Consider the following 9892-nt stretch of genomic DNA (forward strand, 5'->3'; position numbering starts at 1 on the left):
CACAGTGCATCTTGTAAGATCCTGATTACTTAACTCAGGTGGTCCCAGAACCAGTTTAACAAATAAAATCTGATCATGCTCTCTGCATTTAGAAAAGTGGCAGTTTGGAGCTTTGGACAGATTCATGTACTGCTGCTGCCTCTTTGATCAATCATTTGACAGATGCTAATAGAAGGTCCAAATGTGGCAGTGACCTCACTCCTGCCTCACTGCTTAGAGTCTGCCCATACATCAAACAGATCAATAGGTAATGTGTTCAGCCTGACCCTACACTTCAACCTCTAACACCTCAATAACCCAAATAGGATCATGTTTGTGAATGTCACCTCCCCCACATTCAGCACCATTACTCCACCCGCTCTTCTATCACAATACACACACACACTACCCCAGTCGGATGTGCCCTATTCACATATACTATATTGTATGTGTGTAAATAAACTAATACTCGTCCTGATGATTCGATTATGAGGAAGTAATGGCTGTTGACACATCAGCCACCTCCCACATAGATTGGAATTTCCCTCCCTTATTAGCAATGAGGACATTACCAAGGGAGGTGGCTGACACGTGCCAGGGATAGCTACATTAAGATTGGCAAGAAAGGTTTTGTTGTTGTTTTGCTGGGGTAATAATATAAATTGTAGTTGGTAATGTCAGTATATTATAGACAGGTGTTTTTTTGGTAGTGAATATTCAGATTATTTTTGGCTTTGTTTTTGTCTAAAACAACATAAAAAGTAAACCTCCTTCCTCCAACAGTTATATTATGTATACAGTTCTTTGGGAACACCATTCATATTTCCAAACAGTTAACATTTTGGCATATAATTACATATAATTGCTTAATTTTCATTTTTAGAGCTTGCATGACCATTATGCTTTGGAATCCGCAAGAGAATGACATCGTGTCATTTAGTTTTTCCTGTTGTTTCGTCATAAATCTTAAATAATAATAATAATAGTCTATGTCAGGTGATTAAGCAGGTAGTGAAGAGTCTATAAGGAGCTCAATAATTGCATGATTGAGCTCAAGAATGTACTGTACATGTCAGAATCCCTCAGTTTGTAAAAGGCTAGCAGACACAGTAATTTACTGAAACCATGAATACCGCACACCTGTATAAAGGCTCTACCTATGATATTATCTGCATTTATCATAGATATTGAAGATTTCTATTTTTGTATATTACAAACAAAATGAAAAATGCTCTTCTTTACTCAGGCAGACAAGTTCTCCTGAAGGAAACATCGTGGGTCTATGGAATAAGAAGGCATTTTAGACCACTCCCATGTAAACAAGATGCGCTTTCCACTGGTGTGTATACAGCTGGGTTTGCACCAAAGTGAGGATAGTGTCACTGAATAAATGTTTGTTGAGCTGCATACACGTAGTCATTTGTATATGTCATCTTGAAGACACCTTAAAACTGGGGCAGCTTTCGGTGTTTGTATACTGAATTGCTCACAGACGATACATGGGAAATTCAAGATTTATATTCCACATTATGAACCATGGAAGAGTTTGGCTTTAAAAGCTGTTGCTTGCGTAGAAGCTGAAATACATGAGAAAGTCAGCTGCACTGCTGGAGCACTGCTCAGTCAGAGCTCTCATCTTAAGACTTCCTAAAACATGCTCTCTCTGTCTCACACACACACACACACACACACACACACACACACACTCTTTCCCTCCCTCTCTCCTCCCTCCTTCCTCCTCCTCCTCTTCTCTGTAACTAACATACACACAGTTTTCTCAGACAGAGTGTGAGCGTCTCACCAGCCGGAATGACTGGAGGAGTTAGGACTGCATAGGCTGCAGTGTTGGGAAAGAGAGCGTGTGTGTGTGTGCTTGTGTGAGTGCATGTGGGTGTGCATGTGTCTGGGCGGACTCCTGCTGTAATGGTGCCCCATGTGTGACTGTGCTGACCGCGACAGCCATCCTGTCCACAGCAGAGACTTTCTCAGCATGCAGATGGTGTGAGCAGTCAGGGGAAAAGTTTATAACAGCTCGTGTGAGCCTCAGCTAACTCAATCCACTCTGTACACACTGAGTTAGTTCTGGAGGGAAGCAGCAGCAGCTGAGGTGGACTCCAGCTTCAGCTCGTCTCAGCCCAGGATTTCTGTTGTTGATTGATTACCTGTCACTCTGTTGGATAGTTGTGCATCACCACACGTCAGAGCTGAGGGATCAACAAGGCTGTTTATTTGGAAGGTGAGTCTGCTGCTTGAGGTTGTACACTTTTATGTTCATGTATGTTTTTGCCTCTGAGGTATGTTGGTGATTCTGTGGCATTGTTCTTGAGCCACATTCATACATCTCTGTGCACTCATGGGATTTAGGTAATAGGATTGTGAAGATGCTGCAGGCAAATGGTCTGACTAACCAATCTGAGTGACACTTTTTCTATTTTTTATTTTAAGCCTGGAGCTGAACTTTATGTAAGATTGCAGTAGTAACATCACATTCTCTAGCCTGGCAGTATATGGAAGTAGCTGTGACATTTAGTGGTATTGCAGAGTTCCTGGATCTGTTTGATATTTTGCACGTGTTTCATTTCCTTGCAAGACATATGGTCCCAGCCAACAAGTAGGTAAGATCATGTTTCGATTTACTGTAAAATGCTAAAATACATACTATACTGTTGGTGACTGAACTTTTTTTGGGATAAATAAAAACGTCCTGCATCATTTTCAAATGGATTTGGTCACTGGGGTTAATGTTTCATTAATGTGATATATTCCACTGTGTCAACCAAGTGACATACTGAGTCATATAACTATCATATTGATTGGAGAAGAGATGTGCAAGAAGAATAAGTGCAAAATGTACTGTTATACTGTTATATATGTGTCACACCTGGGCAGGTCTGCTGGGAAAAAAATACTAAAAGTTCTAGTCTCTATTTAAAGCCTATTAACTACATTCTGGCTGAAATAGCAATTTACTGTAAGTAAACACAGCAATGACTTTTGGACAGTTGGAAAGCATCAATTTTCTGTACTTTTCATGTAGGTTTTAGTCATATAGCCTAATTGAAATACAGTGCACCTACTGTGCTGTCGCTGTTTTTGGACCAGCATTTTGCAAAGTCTTGCTAATTCTGGTGCAGGACATACAGATGGCGAGATCGTTGCATATGCCATCCAAAACCCTAACCCCCTGTCTGGTTGTCAGCTGGCCAAACAGAAAACAAAATGTCTGGATTGATGTGCTAGTTGTGCCGCATGTGCGAGGATGCTGCTGTATGCATACTAACAATGGAAAAAGGAGGCAGAAAAGGAGAATGAGAAAAGATTTCAAACAATAAAATTGAAAGGATGAGAAAGACAAGAGGATGAATGTTGATAAAATGGCAGGGAGGACAAAAAAGACATCTCTGCAACTTGTTCCCCACACCTGGTGTGTTAATGGGAAAGGCAGGTGAAAGAAAACAAGGCACAAGCTGAGGTAGAAGGACGGTAGATATGATGACCCCCGTGTGCCAGGAATGTCTGCAGTGCACAAGCTGTGCTGATGGAAAGCCCAGGGATCAGGTTCCCCGTGTCAGCTGCCGCACTCGACTGTTCCCGGGTCTAACTCTGTGATATCTGTTTATTGAGAGAGAGGAAGGGGTCGAGAAGAGGAGGACCGAAACTGCAGCAAAACTGGGGATTCGATCAAAATGGAAAATTTATAGGTGAAAGGAACAGTTCAACATTTTGGGAAATACTCTTATACGCCTTCTGGCAGACAGTTAGATGAGAAGATTGATACCGCTCTCATTTCTGCCTATTACGGTAAACAGCCAGCAGCTGTTAGCCTAGCTTAGTACAAAGACTAGAAACAGGGGGAAACAGCTAGCCTGCCTCTGTTGGAGGGTAACAAACTTTGCCTACCAGCACCTCTAAAACTCACTAATTAACAAATGATATCTAATTTGTATAAACCGTAGAAAAGTGTAAAAAACTACAATTCACCATTTTTATGTTGGTGCTACGCACAGTAAGTTCCTGAGGTCTCCAGTGGTTGCCTGGCAACTGCTCAAAGGCAAGCTACAGGCTGGCATATAACCCCCCAAAAAACGTTGATTTGAGGTTTTTACACTTTGGTTTTTGTATAAATTAAACAGGATATTAGTGAGCTTGTATGACAAGTGGATTTTGTTACTATTGGACAGAGTCAGGCTAGCTATTTCCATCTGCTTCCACTCTTTATGCTAAGCTAAGCTAACCAGTCTCACAGTAGCTTCAAATTGCCCATACAGACATAAAAGTGGTAGCAATCTGAGCTCACATGGTAGAGCGTGTGCCCCATGCACAAAGGCTGAGTCCTTACCGCAGCGACCCGAGTTCGATTCCAGCCTACGGCCCTTTGCTGCATGTCATCCCCCCTCTCTCTCCCCCCACTTTCTTTACTTTCTTCAGCTGCTCCTATCTAATAAAGGCAGCAAAAGCCAAAAAAATATCTTATAAGAAAGTGGTAACAATCCTGTCAATCTTCTTAAAATGTCAAACTACTCCTTTAACATTGGTTAAATTAACTTGACACAGGCTAGTTCACCCGGAGAATCTATAGTTTAAGTGACATTTATGAAGGTTATGATGCAGAGTCAGCTTTCACCAAACTGCTAGAGCGAACAAAATCTGTGGGGAAAATGACTATGATCACAGGTGATTTTGAGGCCTCAAACTTTGTGCGCATTGCATCTTGTATCCTATTTTATCTGGAAAATATCCTCTCGCGTTCACATTACTGCATTACAAAGGACAGCCACATCAACAGTATCATTTATTCAGTTCTAACAGTGTGTCAAATAGAATGAGTCAGCGGCCAGTTTGAAGTCTTCATCCTCGTTTCTCCACAGGGCTGCCACTCAGTTACCAGACATACTGTGACACATGGTGTGGAGGAAAATGGAGAGGGAGGGGCGCCGATGTTCGTGAGTGGGTAACGAGTGTATCATACCAAAAGCGCTGCATTGTAGACTATGAAGGGGGCCACATATGGCATCTAAATGGGTGTGTAGACAAAATAGACACTGACTCATCACATTGATTCATACAAGAAAGCCAGGGAGTTCAGCAGCAGGAGCTAAAAAGAACATTTAAATCTCCAAGAAGCCATTTTTCTGCGTTTGTGATGCATTATATCAACTACCCTCACCTTCCTTCATCTCTCCCTGCTTCCATCCATCCACCTATCTCTCTGTGACTCACAGTGGGTTATGTAGGTAGTGATCATGGGCTATAGACCTATACCCTAAAATGAATAGTTCCCTTCAGCGTTAAATCATAACAGACCTGACTTGCAATGGATCACGTTTTTTTTTTTTTGTGTGTGTGTGTGAGTACTTCCATCTGTGACCACGCCGAAGCCCTTCCTCTTTCACATCCTCTCCAACGATTAGCACAGCAAAAATTATGCCCTCCTCTCACCTCTTTGACTTTTCAGCAGCAGTCTGAAACAGACACAGACTGCTCTCGAGGTAGCAGCTTTGGTAGCGGAGGGTTATATTTGTCTTTAACACATGTGGGTCATGGAGGCCCTACTGTGCAGACTGGGGAAGGTTGCTTAGGGGTATTTAAAGGTCCGACAGCATTGGCTGGCAATGTTAAGTTTATGTTTCCTCTGTTGCATGCTTTATGGTGTTTTCTTTCTTTTTTTTGCTGTTAGCAGAATACAAGGGTGATTTGTGCAAACAAATGAGAATCAAAGGATTTTTATTACTGTAAGTGAACATGGAGAATGTCAAATCTATTGGCTTTGATCTGAAATAGCCATGGAGAGATGGTTGCTAATGAAACGCAGACAGGGTTTATGTCATTGCCAGGTGGATTGAATCAGCTGTCAAACATGCTGACTTGCATATACGCAACGTTTTTTTTCACATCCATCCACATGTTCACCAATCACATCTTACTGGCAACTTTGTGGTGGTGTGTGCAAGTGATAAATTTGAGTTTGCTGTTGCTTTACAGTTCAGACAGACTGACAGATTTGAGACAAGACAGACTTGATCAAACTAAATGGCGTTACTGTTTTGACCCTTCATAGTAACTTTTCTGTTCAACGCACCATTGACCTTTGCATCATCCAAGGAAAGTTGGCACAGGCTTTACTGGCAAGCACTGGGGTCAATGTGGCGCACAGCAGCTGCTGAAAATGCAAAACTGAGGTCTGAAAACAGACAGATGGTAATTGCACTGTCTGCCACATGTCAAAGGATATGAATAAAGAATTCATTGCTGCTATTCATCAGTGAATCATTAAGGCTTCGAGTGTTAGATTCCTTTAATGTGAACCCAAAATGCACATTACCATTATGGGTTTTCATCAACAACATGTTTTGAAAAAATATTATCTACTTTAAGTCCTCAGCAATTGACTGCCAAAACCCTCTCGTGAACAGCTATGGTCCATATAGTTTAGCAACCGTATGTCACAGAGGGCCTGTGCCTGTACAATATGGATTCCCCCATGTATATATACATATATATAGAGAGAGAGAGGAGAGGTGTGCATGGGGCTGTATATCAATACTTCTTTACCTTTATTTAACCAGATAAGTCCATTAAAAAAAACTATTCTTATTTACAATGACGACCCGGTCAAGAGGCAGCAACAGGAGGCAACTAACAAAACCAAGTAAACAGGTAAACATAGCTAATGCAAAAAACATCACAATATATACAACGTGTACACAACAGAGATCAAATTACAGTGTTCCAGAGAAGTAGGTTCGAAAGCAGGTGCAGTGATCAGAAACTAACACATGTACTGAGTTATTAATAGAGGATAATGGAATAAGGGTTTTAGTGACTTTTGCAACTGGTTACTGTCACTGGGAGCGGCAAACTGAACATGATACTTCTGTATAAATAGAGTTTGGAGGGTTTTGAATTTCTTTTCTCCCTTTTCCAAAACCAAAATCTCAATAGCAAAAATATATAGTAATGTACAGTTTATCTGCTGAATAAGCTAAAATTGTTAGCATGTCCAGTTAACTAGCTTGCCAGCCACAATAGGTACCCGAGACTCACAACTGGAAATCAGACTGGTTGTGGAGGTTAAGCTAATGTGATTTACAATTTAAACTTGTTAACCAAGATAACGTTATGTTGACCGAACACATTGGTTATCGGCATCCTAAAATCTTTTTCTCTGGGAGTATGAAAACAAGCAGCCAAACAGTGCTGTGTTATGTTTGAATGTTAAAATAGCTATACATTTTACCTAATCATAGGCCTATATATGATGCAAAGACAAAGTTTTACACAGTCTGAAGACAATGCTGTTGAATTAGCTGAGGCTCATGTCTTTTATATAGATCGTCAGCTCAACTTTCCTAGTATATGTAGTCATCAAGTGCACATTTATGACCTCTGTTAAGGTACAAGATTAGTGTTAAAACGAGTCCAACCAACTCATTAGCTATCAGCTAATCAACCGAAGATTAATTATTTAATCTCACACTGTTATCATTGTAAATGTGCCAATACGAGAATGGAAAGGTGTAGCAAAAGTGAGGCTTAGCAAATGGTTTGAAAACTATGAAAATGTGTCACATGATGTCCTTAAAATGAACTTTAGTACATCTACCATTTTGGCCCGTGATGCTTCATAGCATCCACAGGATGGGAAAGGCAAGAGATCTAAGTTTGTTTGAGTCCAATTTTCTCTCGACAGAGTGCTTCTTTGCTGCTGTTGTGACTGGCCACTTCCTGTGGTAACAGTAGATTTCCTGCCACTGTCCCTAACCAACACCAACATTTTTGGCAGTTTGGGCAACAGTCTGTAAAGTCTCAATTAAGGGAATTGAATGCTCTTTTTGCAGCCCAAAATGTATGATTTAGGTTACTTCAGGTTGTATTTTTACCCCCCAAAAATCTTCCCAAGCACAACTTTAATTTCCCAAAGGATGAGCCAGACTGTAAAGTGAAGCCTCAATCTCCTTTCTTCCAAACCAGCTCAATTCAAACAAAGACGAGTCAAACAGCAGTTCAGGCTTTCTGTGTGCTGTTAGCTTCAGTGCTTTCCCATATGGGGAACAAACACAGCACTGAAAATTAGCAACCTCCTGATGCTGTGAGACAGGTCTTGTATGGAGAAGGTCTAAAATATCACATTTTCAGAGATTTTATCTCATAAAACTTCCTTAATTATTTAGACTTCAAGATATCCTTATTTGCTCTTTGTATGGGTGTAATGTTATTCATGATGTTGCCAACATAAGGTGCTTCTGACAACATTTTCACATGAAGAAAATACTGAATTTTGATCCCATAGCATTCGACAAAAAACAGAGCCCCTTTTTATCATGCATTGGTTCATCATCACAAGTATCAGTTTACATCGAATAGTTGTGCCCCAGGAAACAATTTGAAATGATTTATAGTACAATTCAGTGCCATTTTGGCTGCTCTGAGAACAGCTTTCATCACTAAACACACGTCCAGTAGCTGTATTTTATGATTTCACTGACAGACGCATATTTTTAAACCAACAACAAGGCGTCCCTGATCCTCAGATGGTCTGGCTCAGTATCCATTTTACTAATGGACACAGACAGACAGAGAATACTAATACCTCAGTGCCATAATGGAGACAAACACTAATGGTGGTTTGAAAGATTTGCACCCCTCATAGAAAAGTCAGTCCATCACTTCTTTTCTGTTTTACATGTGGAGTTTGAATTTATTCTTTTTTATTTGACTGCCGCTGAGCCACATTTATGTTGCATCCTGCTAAGAAATTATAGTGCATGCCACAAAACCTTGGGGGGCTGATTCGTGACTATCTTTGTGTTGTCATTGCAAATGTACAGTGTGCGTTTGCCATATGTGTGTGTGTGTGTGTAGCTGTCTGTGCTGAGCTGTTGTTTATAGTTAAGGTCAGGGTGTCTCTTCCGACTGACTTCTTAGTATGGTCAAAGTTCTCAGATGCACTGTGAGAAATTTCTGGGATATTCTTAAACACAAAATGTCTTGAATGTTGACAGCTGAGACAGAAGCAAGTGTTACTAGCACTAACAGACGGATATGTAGAGTGTTAATTGCTGCTTACTGCCATGTTCGTTGTTCTAGAGATCAGACTTGATGTCACCACTAAATTTCATGTCAATCTCTTAACTATGTTTACTTTTTTTGTCTAGAAAGGGTTTTCCAACCTCATAAAAGAAATATTACATCTAGTTCCACTGCTTATTCTGGAGACTGGGGCTCAAAAGGACAGATATACTATTGCCACACACAAAGATACAGTAGAGACACATGGCCCTGCACACAAAGGTGTTTTACAGGGACACAGAACACACCTTTAGGAGACTGTGTTCAGTGTGCTGAATGAACAAAACATTCAGTTAGTGATGTGTTCTTGCAGAGACTTTGCAGCTTTGCAAGTATATGCTACATATAAAATCCAGGTTTGAAAAACAGGTCAACAAAGCCTGTAGCCCTTGTTGAGTTGTTGCCTCACAAGTTTATTAACCTAAACAAATGTATTTTCTAGCTAGCTCATTGGCCTATTAAAGCACACAGTGATATGATTTATTTTACAAATGTGCTAATGTTTGTCCAAGCGCGTGTAAGATTGTCATAGTTGTGCTGGCTACCAAAGCAAAAGCAAAAGGGTAGAAGAATGAGTCGGTGAGGAAGTGATCAGTTCCTCAGATTTCTTTTCTGAGTCAACACAACAGCTTTTAAAGTGGTGGGTGAGAATCCAAAAAAGAAACCAGGGCACACTGCTGGTCATAATGTTATGCAGCCCCATATCGGACCACACGGGCCAGCCTTCGCTTCCTAAGTACATCAATGAGCCTTCGCCTCCCCTGACCCTGTCTCTGGTTCACCGCTTTTCCTTCCTTGGACCACTTTTGATAGGTACTGACCACTGCAGACTGGGAACACCCCA

The 9892-nt window shown here is 40.8% G+C and overlaps 1 protein-coding gene across 1 annotated transcript in view; it reads left to right on the top strand.

Annotated features, from left to right (window-relative positions):
- Positions 1-1749: 1749 nt before the first annotated feature.
- The window catches only part of arhgap24 (Rho GTPase activating protein 24), a 69299-nt gene continuing 61156 nt past the window's right edge, over positions 1750-9892 (top strand). The window contains exon 1 of the mRNA XM_035667520.1: positions 1750-2215. The gene's annotated coding sequence lies outside the window, so the exon portion shown is untranslated. The remainder of the gene's footprint in view (positions 2216-9892) is intronic.

The sequence above is a fragment of the Morone saxatilis genome, unplaced genomic scaffold (assembly GCF_004916995.1).
Source record: "Morone saxatilis isolate NCDOM2014 unplaced genomic scaffold, NCSU_SB_2.0 Contig21, whole genome shotgun sequence".
Classification (NCBI taxonomy): domain Eukaryota; kingdom Metazoa; phylum Chordata; class Actinopteri; family Moronidae; genus Morone; species Morone saxatilis.